The sequence below is a fragment of the Podarcis vaucheri genome (genome assembly GCF_965113315.1).
Source record: "Podarcis vaucheri genome assembly, chromosome: 8".
NCBI classification, from domain to species: Eukaryota; Metazoa; Chordata; class Lepidosauria; order Squamata; family Lacertidae; genus Podarcis; species Podarcis vaucheri.
The window spans coordinates 63,082,171-63,092,527 of NC_138766.1; the positions used below are offsets into that span (position 1 = coordinate 63,082,171).

Genomic DNA, 10,357 nt, shown 5'->3' on the forward strand with positions numbered 1-10,357 from the left:
CCACACATGAGCACTTGGCTTTGTTCTTGCTCTAGTAAGGGGAACTGATTCCAATAAGAACAGGGATAAAGAGCTTCTTGCATGGTCCAGAAGTGAATAGCACTTTACCTCAAAGCATGACCTCCATTCCCAAGATCTGTTGTGTTACAGTTGACTCTTTCTCTATGTTTATTCTCAGTTGAATTGCTAGGAGAAGTTACAACAAATACTTTGCAAAGCTTCTAGATTCAACGAGAACTCTGTAACTGGGACTTAGGTTCTTCTGCCTTGATGGAAAAATTGCTCTGTTTATTCTGGACCTAGTGATTTTCTTTCATAACGTTTTAGCTTTGGTGCTGCAATTGCTAATTTAGAGGGATGAACTGATTTTACCAAAGCTGGAATGAGAAAGTTTACTTATAGAAAATGCAAGTGAAGTTACATCACAAAAAGAAAGCTAGTGTCATCCTAAGAGTCAGAAAATTGGTTCCCTAATTTACTAGGCATGTTTGATTGATTCACTTTATTTATGTGTCTCTAAAAATGGGGGAAGGGACATTTAGAAGACTTTTAACTGGCATGTTTGCACTAGGGCAGAGGTTGAGTACAGTTACTTAAGTCCCTTGAGAAACATTTAGTTAATAGTAGTCATGTTCTGATCCTGTCCATATCTGCCCTTTTCTTATTTAGTGAAGCTTATTTGTGTTTACTTAGGTTTAGATACGTTAAAACTGACTTGCATTTTCACAACAAATTTAACAAAAGAAGAATCATAGTGGAAGATAGTGATGAGAGTTAATGATATGTCTTTAGATAAAGCAGTACTTGTGTGCAATCTGATCACTGCTATCAGCTCATTTGTCATGGCTGAAGTGAAAATGTCAGGACCAATGAGCGTATGAGTGCTGAAGGGGGCGAAAGGGCTTTTGGAGACACTTTTGTGCTGGGAGTGGGCTATAGCTTAAATGCAGCTCTAGGGAAATACTTGGATTAGCAAACTCTGTGCACAAATCCCTAGCATAACAGAATTAGTTGGGAAAATGAAGTTTGTTGTTGAGGGGTGGGGGGAGAAAGGATAATTTCTGTCACACAGCCCTCGGCTGCAGCCCCATAACTGTAAAAGAGTGAGGCATTGTGTTAACTAAATTTAGTGATGCAAATTTACACGTTCCAGTAAAATGACTGATATCCAACATCACAGCCTGGTCTTATTGCAGTTTAGCAATTGTTTAGTTTAGTTTAGCTCTATGCCATCATGTTAAAATGCAGAATATCTTTTACATTCTGAGAAACTGCATCTTAGTGACTTTTCAGCTTTCAGTTGAGAGTTACCGTAATTCTATTAGGACATCTGTGGGAGGTAGTGTAACAAAAGAACCATCAGAGTTGAATGACATTTATCATTCTTACTTCCTATGGATATTTCTCTCTCTCTGAATTTTTAATTCACAGTATCTAAACATTGCCATGGTGTAGCTCCCTTTCTTTATGTTGCAAACCAACTTTCATCTGGCTCCAATGGAGCCCAGACTCTTTTTCCAGTGCAGTTGAGAGATTGGCCTTCTTAAGGCTGACTTGTACAGTACGTTACAAAGAAGCAGTAGGGGCAACCCACCCTACTTCCTATGTCATAACAGAAGCAGGGAAAGAAGAAGCTCAAGTCACGTACACTACCTTTTTGACCATTTATTTTTTAAGTGTGAAACAGCTCTCAGTATCTATCCATTCTCTAGCAGAGCCTAGGACTTGCCGATCAGAAGGTCAGCGGTTCGGATCCCCGCCACGGGGTGAGCTCCCGTTGCTCTGTCCCTGCTCCTGCCAACCTAGCAGTTCAAAAGCACGCAGTGCAAGTACAGTGGAACCTCGGGTTGCGAACGTGATCCGTGCGGGAGGCACGTTTGCAACCTACACCGTTCGCAACCCGCAGCGCCACGTGAGTCGCGATTTGGCGCTTCTGTGCATGTGCAAAGTGTGGCATGCACAAGCACCGAAACCTGGAAGTAACTCGCTCCGGTACTTCTGGGTTTGGTGCAGTATGCAACCCGAAATCGCGTAACCTGAAGCGTCTGTAACCTGAGGTACCACTGTAGATAAATAGTTACTGCTCTAGTGGGAAGGTAAACGGCGTTTCCGTGTGCTGCTCTGGTTTGCCGGAAGCAGCTTAGTCATGGTGGCCACATGACCCAGCTCCCTTGGCCAGTAAAGCAAGATGAGCGCCGCAACCCCAGAGTTGTCCGCGACTGGACCTTTACCTTTAACTAATGTAAATTGTGATTTGATTGTGCCGCCTTTGTCAGGGCCCAAATGCTAATTCCTAGGCTTGCCATTTGAAATGTGACAGGTAAAGTGGCAGTTGAGATGGTGATTATTTGGTAGCGGAAACACATAAGCACTGTCCTGGAGTTATGCACCTTTGCTTCATATTCACAACTGCACAGCGCCAGGAGCATGCAGCTGTGGTAGCTCTTAAGTGTGATTTATTCTTCAGGAGTGACTAATTATCCAAGGTTTTAGAATTTCAGTAGTTGAAAGCATAGGAGCCTTGATGGAAAAGAATGTGACAACCTTGTTGCAAAGATCAAATGATAAAGCATCTACAGGAGTTTTTCATGTAGATTGTTTCCCAAACATTTGTGACCATTGAGCAGTTCTGCTGTGTATGGTATATTCTTTGGGCTGAGTTGAAATAATGTTTGTTAGGCTAGCCAGCAGTAGATAGCTTCATCTGGTTAGCCCTCATTCTTATTACTGAATGGTTTTCTGATGGTTACTTTTCCACTCCTCTGGACTGAAGATACATTCAAGAATGGTCAGAGCTGAATGTCTGGAACTTGATGGTGAATATTTAGCCACCTTTGGCTATCCATCTTTGTCTCACAATGTTGTTCATAACAATAAGAAGGAGAAGCGGAGGCTTTGAAGTTGCCCATCAAAAGTGAGCTCCAGAAGAGCAGACTGAGCACACACATAGGTCGCCCAGTCAGAATCTATTCCACTATGATGAGATATTTTGTATTTAAATAACAGTAATTGTTTACAAATGTGTGTCTATCAGCACTCACACAACCACACACAAGCATATGCAAATTGTATGCAAATCTGTATCCTCATTTTTTGTTGAGACCAACATAATGACCACACAAATGGTGTATTTATTTATTTATTTATTTATTTATTTACTTACTTACTAACACAATTTATATTGCTCTCCTTCAACACAGATATGTTCTCAAGATGGCCAACAGTGTAGGAAGGGGCGGGGAGGATAATCTAAGCTATGATATGATAGTAATAAAGCATTCAAAACAATGAGCTAAAACAACAAAACTGAAAAAGACAGCAAACTGAAATAAATGATAAAATTGCATTAAAGAATGCTTAAAAAAGTTAAAGACTTGTTGGAAGTCTAGAAAATAGAAACGTTTTCCTTGGTGAGTAAAAGACAGTAGTGAGGTCTATAAGCAGGACTCTTTCAGGAGAGGAACCATCTCGAAAAGGGTCCCTCTGCAGTTGCCACCTGCCACATGTCAGACAGCAGTGAAACCCAGAAAAAGAACTCTGGTGAAAGATCTCAGTGGACAGCAACCTAGCTCAGTGTTCTGAAGTAGCTGCAGTTTCCAAACTGTCTTCAAATGCTGCCCTTTGCAGTAATCCACCTGTGAAGTTTAAACAACTGTGGTTAGGCTATCTCTGACTAGGAGGGATCACAGTCAAATGATAGAAGATCCTTTATGCCACTGGGGCTACTTGAACCGCATAATTCACACTTGGCTGCCTGGGTAGACACACTGCTGATCACCTCCATCTTCTCAGGACTAAGTGTCCATTTATTGACCCTTGCCCACTCTATTTTTGTTTCTAACTATCAGACTGGCACTTCTGCCTCACCTGACTCTGCTGGACAAGAAAGAGCTTGGGTCATCAGCATATTGATGACATCCAGCTCTATAATACTCATTCAACACTTTCCTATAAATGTTGAACAACGTAAGGGGCAGATGAATCCTTAGACATCCCCTAATATTAAAGTTATTGGGTAGACATCCCACAATGCCAGCTTCTGTAATCCATCCTCCAGGGAGGACAACAGCAACTGAAAAACAATGTCTTCAGTTCCCAATCCAGAGCACCTATCCAGAAGAATACAATGATCACTGGTGTCAAAAGATGCCAATAGATCCAGAATAATCAACTGTGTTGCATTTCCTTTGGCTTTCTCAGTGCAGGTCACCCATCAGGGCAGCCAAGGCAGTTTCAGCTCCAAATGTAGGCAACAATCCAGATTGAAATGAATTCAGAAAATCATTTCCACCCAATAGTGCTTGGAATTGCTGGCAACCACTCAATCTAACACCTCATTCGAGAAAGGGACTAGCTTTGGCAACTGAGCCTAAAGGTGGATTGTGTCCTACCTTGTTTATAGTTGGAATAACAATAATTAGGGGTGAAAAGCAGAGAGGGTTTTTTAGGGTTTTTTAAGCCAAGCGGTTTGAAAGAAAAAACAGGTTTGAGAGCAAGTAGGATTAAGAGCAAGTAAGATTCTGACTGCATGCATTTGTGAGCAAACGGCTTGCAACAGCACCTTGGGAGCTGGCTTAGTTGGAACCAGAAGTGCAATCAGAGTTTCACTTGTACAATGAAACTTTTTTCCATCCTCCTCAATGCAGTTCCCTACTGCCCTGGAAAATTTACTTTTGAGGGTGAGGAGACTCTTGTGAATAGTGTGTGATATGGTTTGACCAGCTGCAGTGGGATGAAGGAATCAGTAAAATTGGGGGGGGGGAGCACCTTGCATGAGTAAAAAAGTATTTCTGTTCATGCAATATGCCGTTGATTCCAACCAGATGTAATATCTATGTTCTAGTGTAGGTTTCTTTGGTTGTGTATCTAGATGCTGTGTTTTCAAGAATGTTCCATCTGTGACAGTGAGCTTTAACAGCTAGAACTGGACCTGCCAAGTTACCTTGCCTCTCGTGTAGGAGTTTTGAATAAAATTGCCACAATGGTCTTTAAGCCTTAAGCACTTGCCTGCCTTCTTATGTGCCATTTTGAACTCTATCAGCAGAGTAATTTATTTTGTCTAACTAGAACTTACCTTTGTTACAAGTAGTCTCTACATTTCTTCTGTTTCATGCTATTTTCAGATACCATACTTGTGTACTTTTTGGGTGTGTATGTTCAGTTCTATTGATTTACAGTGTGAAATATCTGATACCTGTTTCCTGTTCTTTTGGTATGCATAGTCAAAGGGGACTGATTAGATTCTCCTTCCCCACCAGACACTGGGATGTTTTAAATGTATAATTATTGTTGCATGTCATTTGATAGCTGTGCTAATTGCTGCCAACCATTGTCTGTTTGCACTTAATGCTGAAACCTGATCAACATCCTGCTTTGGTTGATGCTTGGTGGTAAACTTTAATTAACTCTTATTGCATTGAAGAAGAGCTCAGCCTCAGTGCTAACTAATCATTTACCTTCATTATGCCCTGACAGCTCCACTTGTTCCTAGTCTTAATAGATACACTAGTCAGTAAATAAACCTCCAAGTCTTTATGCCTTGAAGTTGTTGCACATTGATATTTTGTTGCTTAAAGTATAAAGATGATGGGCTAAAGAACTATTTTAGTTAGCTTTGTATCTGCTGGTAGCAGATGTCACTCTAAAATGGTCTTTTTTATATAAACCGGGCATTTTTCTTTTCATTGGAATGGTAACTGTAGATTTAAGATAGCATTGCTGCTTAAATGCGGTTCTTATATGCATGTATCTTTTGAATCAATACAATTAAATCTGTCTCCTGTTGGAATTCTTGTAATTATTTTTACAGAAATACTTTTCATGTAATGATATTGAAGTTAAGTAATCAAGTTACTGACAGATCATGTAAAATTCAACTCAAAATTGCTGGCTCCTTGATTTTAATTTGTCTGACATCAAGTTTGTTTGAAAAGGGATAATATGTAGTTAAAGCAAGGAGCTCATAATTACGGCTGACGTTTGTTTGTTTATAATGAAAACTAATTAAAGTTCATACATTTTAAAACACAAAAGTTAATTACTGAATTGTTCACTTCACTTATGCAGAGCAGTCAAATTAACTTGCGCTGGAAAAAAAATGACAAGAGGCTTTGCATAATAAAAACAAATGTCCCAGCTGATCTTTCACTATCCAAACAAAATTTGCCACTAGATTATTCTAGAACAATAGGTGGCTTATGAATGACTAAGCTTTGTTTAAAACCTTATTCTAGTGACAGGCTAGATGTCTAATATGAAATCATATTGAATGCTACAGTCCAGTGCACAGTGGCATATGTTAAGTTCTACTGAAACCTGTGCCATTGAACACAACTCCCATTCATTTCTAGGGACTCTACAGGAACAGTTCCTTGTGGACTTGCTCCTTAAGTATGGCAATGCTCCAGTCATAAGTGGTATCATTACTTTCATTTTGTACAATCTTTTGTATTGTACTTAAAAGCCTCTTCTATATTCTGCTGCATTATGATCTTTACTAGCATTGCAGTACTGCTAATTATGCAAGAATTGCAGTGCTTACTTAAATATCTGATGATTATTTTTTGGAAGAAAACTACTACAGTATTATTATATAGCACTAAATGCTTTAAAAAGTATTTTCTTCTTCTGTGTATTATTAGTCTTAGTAAATTTAACCTGTGTGCCTAATCAAATCTGCAAGAATGGTTTTGAATAAAAGAGTTTATGATATTTATAAAGTATATTAGGGTGGCAATAGACAATTATGTCAAAATATTTATTGTCTCATATTTACATAGTAAATACAGATATGAAGGCGTTGCTGTTTCAGCTTCTGATATCAATTATTTGTTCATTCTGACCCTAAACATATGTATTCAGATACATGCCTCACTCAACCAAATGGAACCTATGTCTTAGTATGTATGTTTAGCACAGAAGATTGCTAATTTAAGTGACAGGTGAAAGCAATATATTTTCTCTTTTAATGTGTACAATTGTTAACGTCCTTTAAAGCTTCAACCCTATGCATGCTTACTTGATGGCAAATTCTGTTTATGTCAGTGGTACTTACTTCTCAGTAAGTGGTATGTACTTCTGAGTAAATATGATTAGGATTGGGCAGCACAGTATATGATGTATACGAATATTGGATGCAATGAAATAGATTAAATTGTGACGGTTTTACAAATGGAGGTCATTGATATTTGAATAAACATAGTAAATGTGACCAATAAATTCCAAAATAATAAATGTAGTGGATTTTAAAGGAAATAAATAAGACCTAATTGATCCTGTGGTGCTTAAGCTTTTGTGTTGGGCAGGATTATTAACTTGAACTTTCAAATCTAATACAGATTTTGGAGTGAAAAGAGAAACATGGAGCTCTTTTCAGAACATGCTTGTAAAAATGACTGTAATTTACATAACCTTTCATGGAGTATGTTGTGTGCAATACAATAAAGGGCTTGATTGATTTGTAGATTAATATTTATTTAGTAAAGGAAAATCAAAGGGATTAAGCAGTCATCATTGTAACCCTAATCCTACTTTGCATAGATAAGACAAAGGAAAGTGATTACTGCTTAAAGCTCACTAGGTCACTGCCATTCAGGTGCACTTTTGTCTAAAAGAAAGAAATGAGAAAAAGTTGCTTTGCTCTATGAAGTGTTTTCAAAACTCCAGACTTTTAGCTGTAGGTTAAGTATTTAGACTTCATTTGTAATGCCAGAGCTTCAGCTAAACAAGGAACACGAGAAAGAGATATTGTCAATTATCATGATTCACTTTCTGGACTGACGTCACTGTGAAATATTAATGACCAAGCCACATGATTTGAACTCTGAATCTGCAGGTTAAATGTTTTCAAGGATAATATAAGAAATAAGGCCTTTGTTATAAAATGATTCTCAGGAGAAATCAGGCATACTCTGCAGTAGTTTGATTAGTGGAGAGCTGCTGGTCTTGCCCCAAAGGGAGAGCAATTGCTGTGGTTTAATGGAAACCGTTGGAGAAAATACAGGAGACTAAAGCAATGGTATTTCAGTCTTATAATTAAATTAAAAATTCCAAAGCCTGTTATCTTCCTATCGTGTATGCTCTCCCACTGATTCTTCAGTATATAAAACAAAGAAACTATCAGGAGAGAGCTCATCAGTCACATGAGCTTGCATTATAATATTAGCATTAAAAATCCAAAAGATAGCCTTTAAGAATGATAAAGGAGAATGCGTTGAAACAATATAGTGATTGAACAGCCAGTCTGGGATTCAGTTTGCAAACTTTTCTAGTTTTCTTTTTAAAGTGCTATTTTAAGTGCATGGTATATTTGGTTACATCCCTTTATTCAAACTTAATTACCTTCTCCCCTTTGTCGTGACATGGGTGGAAAGTTTTTGCCGTGTCAGGAGAGGTCGTCACACATTCTTTTGCAGTTCTCTTCATTAATTCCTTCTTGCAGAAGCATTTTCTTTCGTGCTGGGAAGGTAGAAGGGTGTAATAGAAGAGCCCTGAAACATCAGCAGGAAGCTCTAAGCTGGTTAATGCAGTATAATTGTCTGGACATAGACTGGTCTTTGTTTGTGTCGTTCACTTTGAATCAGCTGTAATTAACTCCAGAGTGTTTCCAGATTGCCAGCAAAGAAAAATTACAGCTTTTCTGTTTTAAATTGGAAAGCTCACAAAGACATTAACTATGCATATTGCTTTTACTTTGATATAATTCTGTTCTGTGAAGGGGTGGGGGGGGGGAGCATATTTGGCACCCTTCCCCCAACCCTGGACCCTCAAATCATACTATTGTAAAGCTGTTTGATTTAGGGTCTGTTAGAGTGTAATGGCTACTTAGTACTTTTGGTCTGAAAAATGTTTTCCTTGTATCATACAACTGCCACAGTATGTTGCAGTTGCTTCAATGGCTACTTTGGTTCTTCAGGGTTTTCGTACATGTGCTGGAAGCATGTTTTAGATGGATGTACAGAAAGCTTCCCACATGCAGCTAGGCTAGAATTCCATTATAGAAGCAGCATGGTAAGTTTTCTCTCTACTATATTTTGTACTATCTAAAACAATATTCAGTCTGACACTTAACATTTTTCTCAGAATGCACATTCGTTACTTTTGTGCAGGTAGTTTTACCTGTCTTTGGATATTCTAAATACCCAAACTGTGAGAAAATGGACTGTTTTTAAATCTGTTTGACTTGTGGTCAGCCAAATGCCTGCCACACCCTGTTTAAAAGGTACTCTGTACAGTACTTTATAATTATGGATTCCTGTATGGTCTAAAATGAGTGAGCTGAGTGAGCAAGCCTCTAGCTAATGGATCTAATAATACAGCGCTGTATACAAAAGATCTGTCAGCAACTGATGCAAAAAAAGTCTAACCAAAATCCCCCCCTTTCTTCTGAATTTAACAATAAGGAATTTAAGCCTCAATGTGGCTTTAGCAACCAAAGAAAAGAAGCTCTTGGTGTCTGCATAATACCACTTTGATGGATTTTTTCATCAGCTCTCCGTACGTGGTAACAAATAAACAAGTATAATTATACTTGTGAAGGCCTATTCATTGCTTTGTCAGGATTAGATATATGTGCAGTTTTCACACTGAGCCTCTCTTTTGTCTTTGCCTAACTCACTATGACATATTGATAGAGGATCTGGGATGGGGAAAAGGCCACAGCAGAGACAGTGATGACCTTTTGGAAACTTGATATAATTCAAGGATTTTTATTTATTTTCTATATATATGTGTGTGCATGTGCGTGTGTGCATGTGTGTGTGTGTGTGTGTGTGTGATTTGCAACTTGTTCCCAAATTCTGATATAAGTGAGCAACTTTTAACCCATTTTTAGCAGGGTAAATAAATAATCAAAGTGTTCTAAGATGTCTAAAGAGCAGATGGGAATAAAAACAATAGGCTAAGAAGTCTCTTGGTCTTCTTTCCCAGCACTTTGCACTGTGGCTAACCTAGCATTCCTTTCCCATTCTTCTATCCTCTTGATCAGATCACGTTCTTTTTAATCATTTCACAAACACTGTCTCACTGGACCGTAGAAGAGGGCTGGGACAATATCAATTAAAAAAACAGAGGTAAACTGGCGTTTCTGATTCTTAGCTCTAATGGGAACTCTGCATTCTAAATGCAAAGGAATTCTCCTATTGTTCAGAAAAGCACCCCCTTTTCATTAGCAAAGCTGGCTGTAGGTGGGTTTTATAATTTGGCTGAGCAGAGTTTAGAGAAGAGTTTTTCCAGGAGGAATACAGAGGTTAGTAACGCAGGTTTTCTGTGTATTGTCCGTTTGTTCTGAAGAAAAGGAGTTATATGATCCAAGTCATTGGCCTCCTTGTGAATTGCTGACAGAATCTAACATGCTAAG

General features: G+C 38.5%; 1 protein-coding gene across 8 annotated transcripts in view; it reads left to right on the plus strand.

Annotated features, from left to right (window-relative positions):
* The window catches only part of ZFHX4 (zinc finger homeobox 4), a 181,766-nt gene that overhangs the window by 12,807 nt on the left and 158,602 nt on the right, over positions 1 to 10,357 (plus strand). The window contains exon 1 of one of the 8 annotated variants that reach the window (XM_082233707.1): positions 8,838 to 9,009. The exons of 6 other annotated variants lie outside the window; for them this stretch is intronic. The gene's annotated coding sequence lies outside the window, so the exon portion shown is untranslated. Of the gene's footprint in view, positions 1 to 8,837; positions 9,010 to 10,253 lie in introns of those variants that run through there. One more of the 8 variants, XM_082233708.1, reaches the window with a different exon arrangement.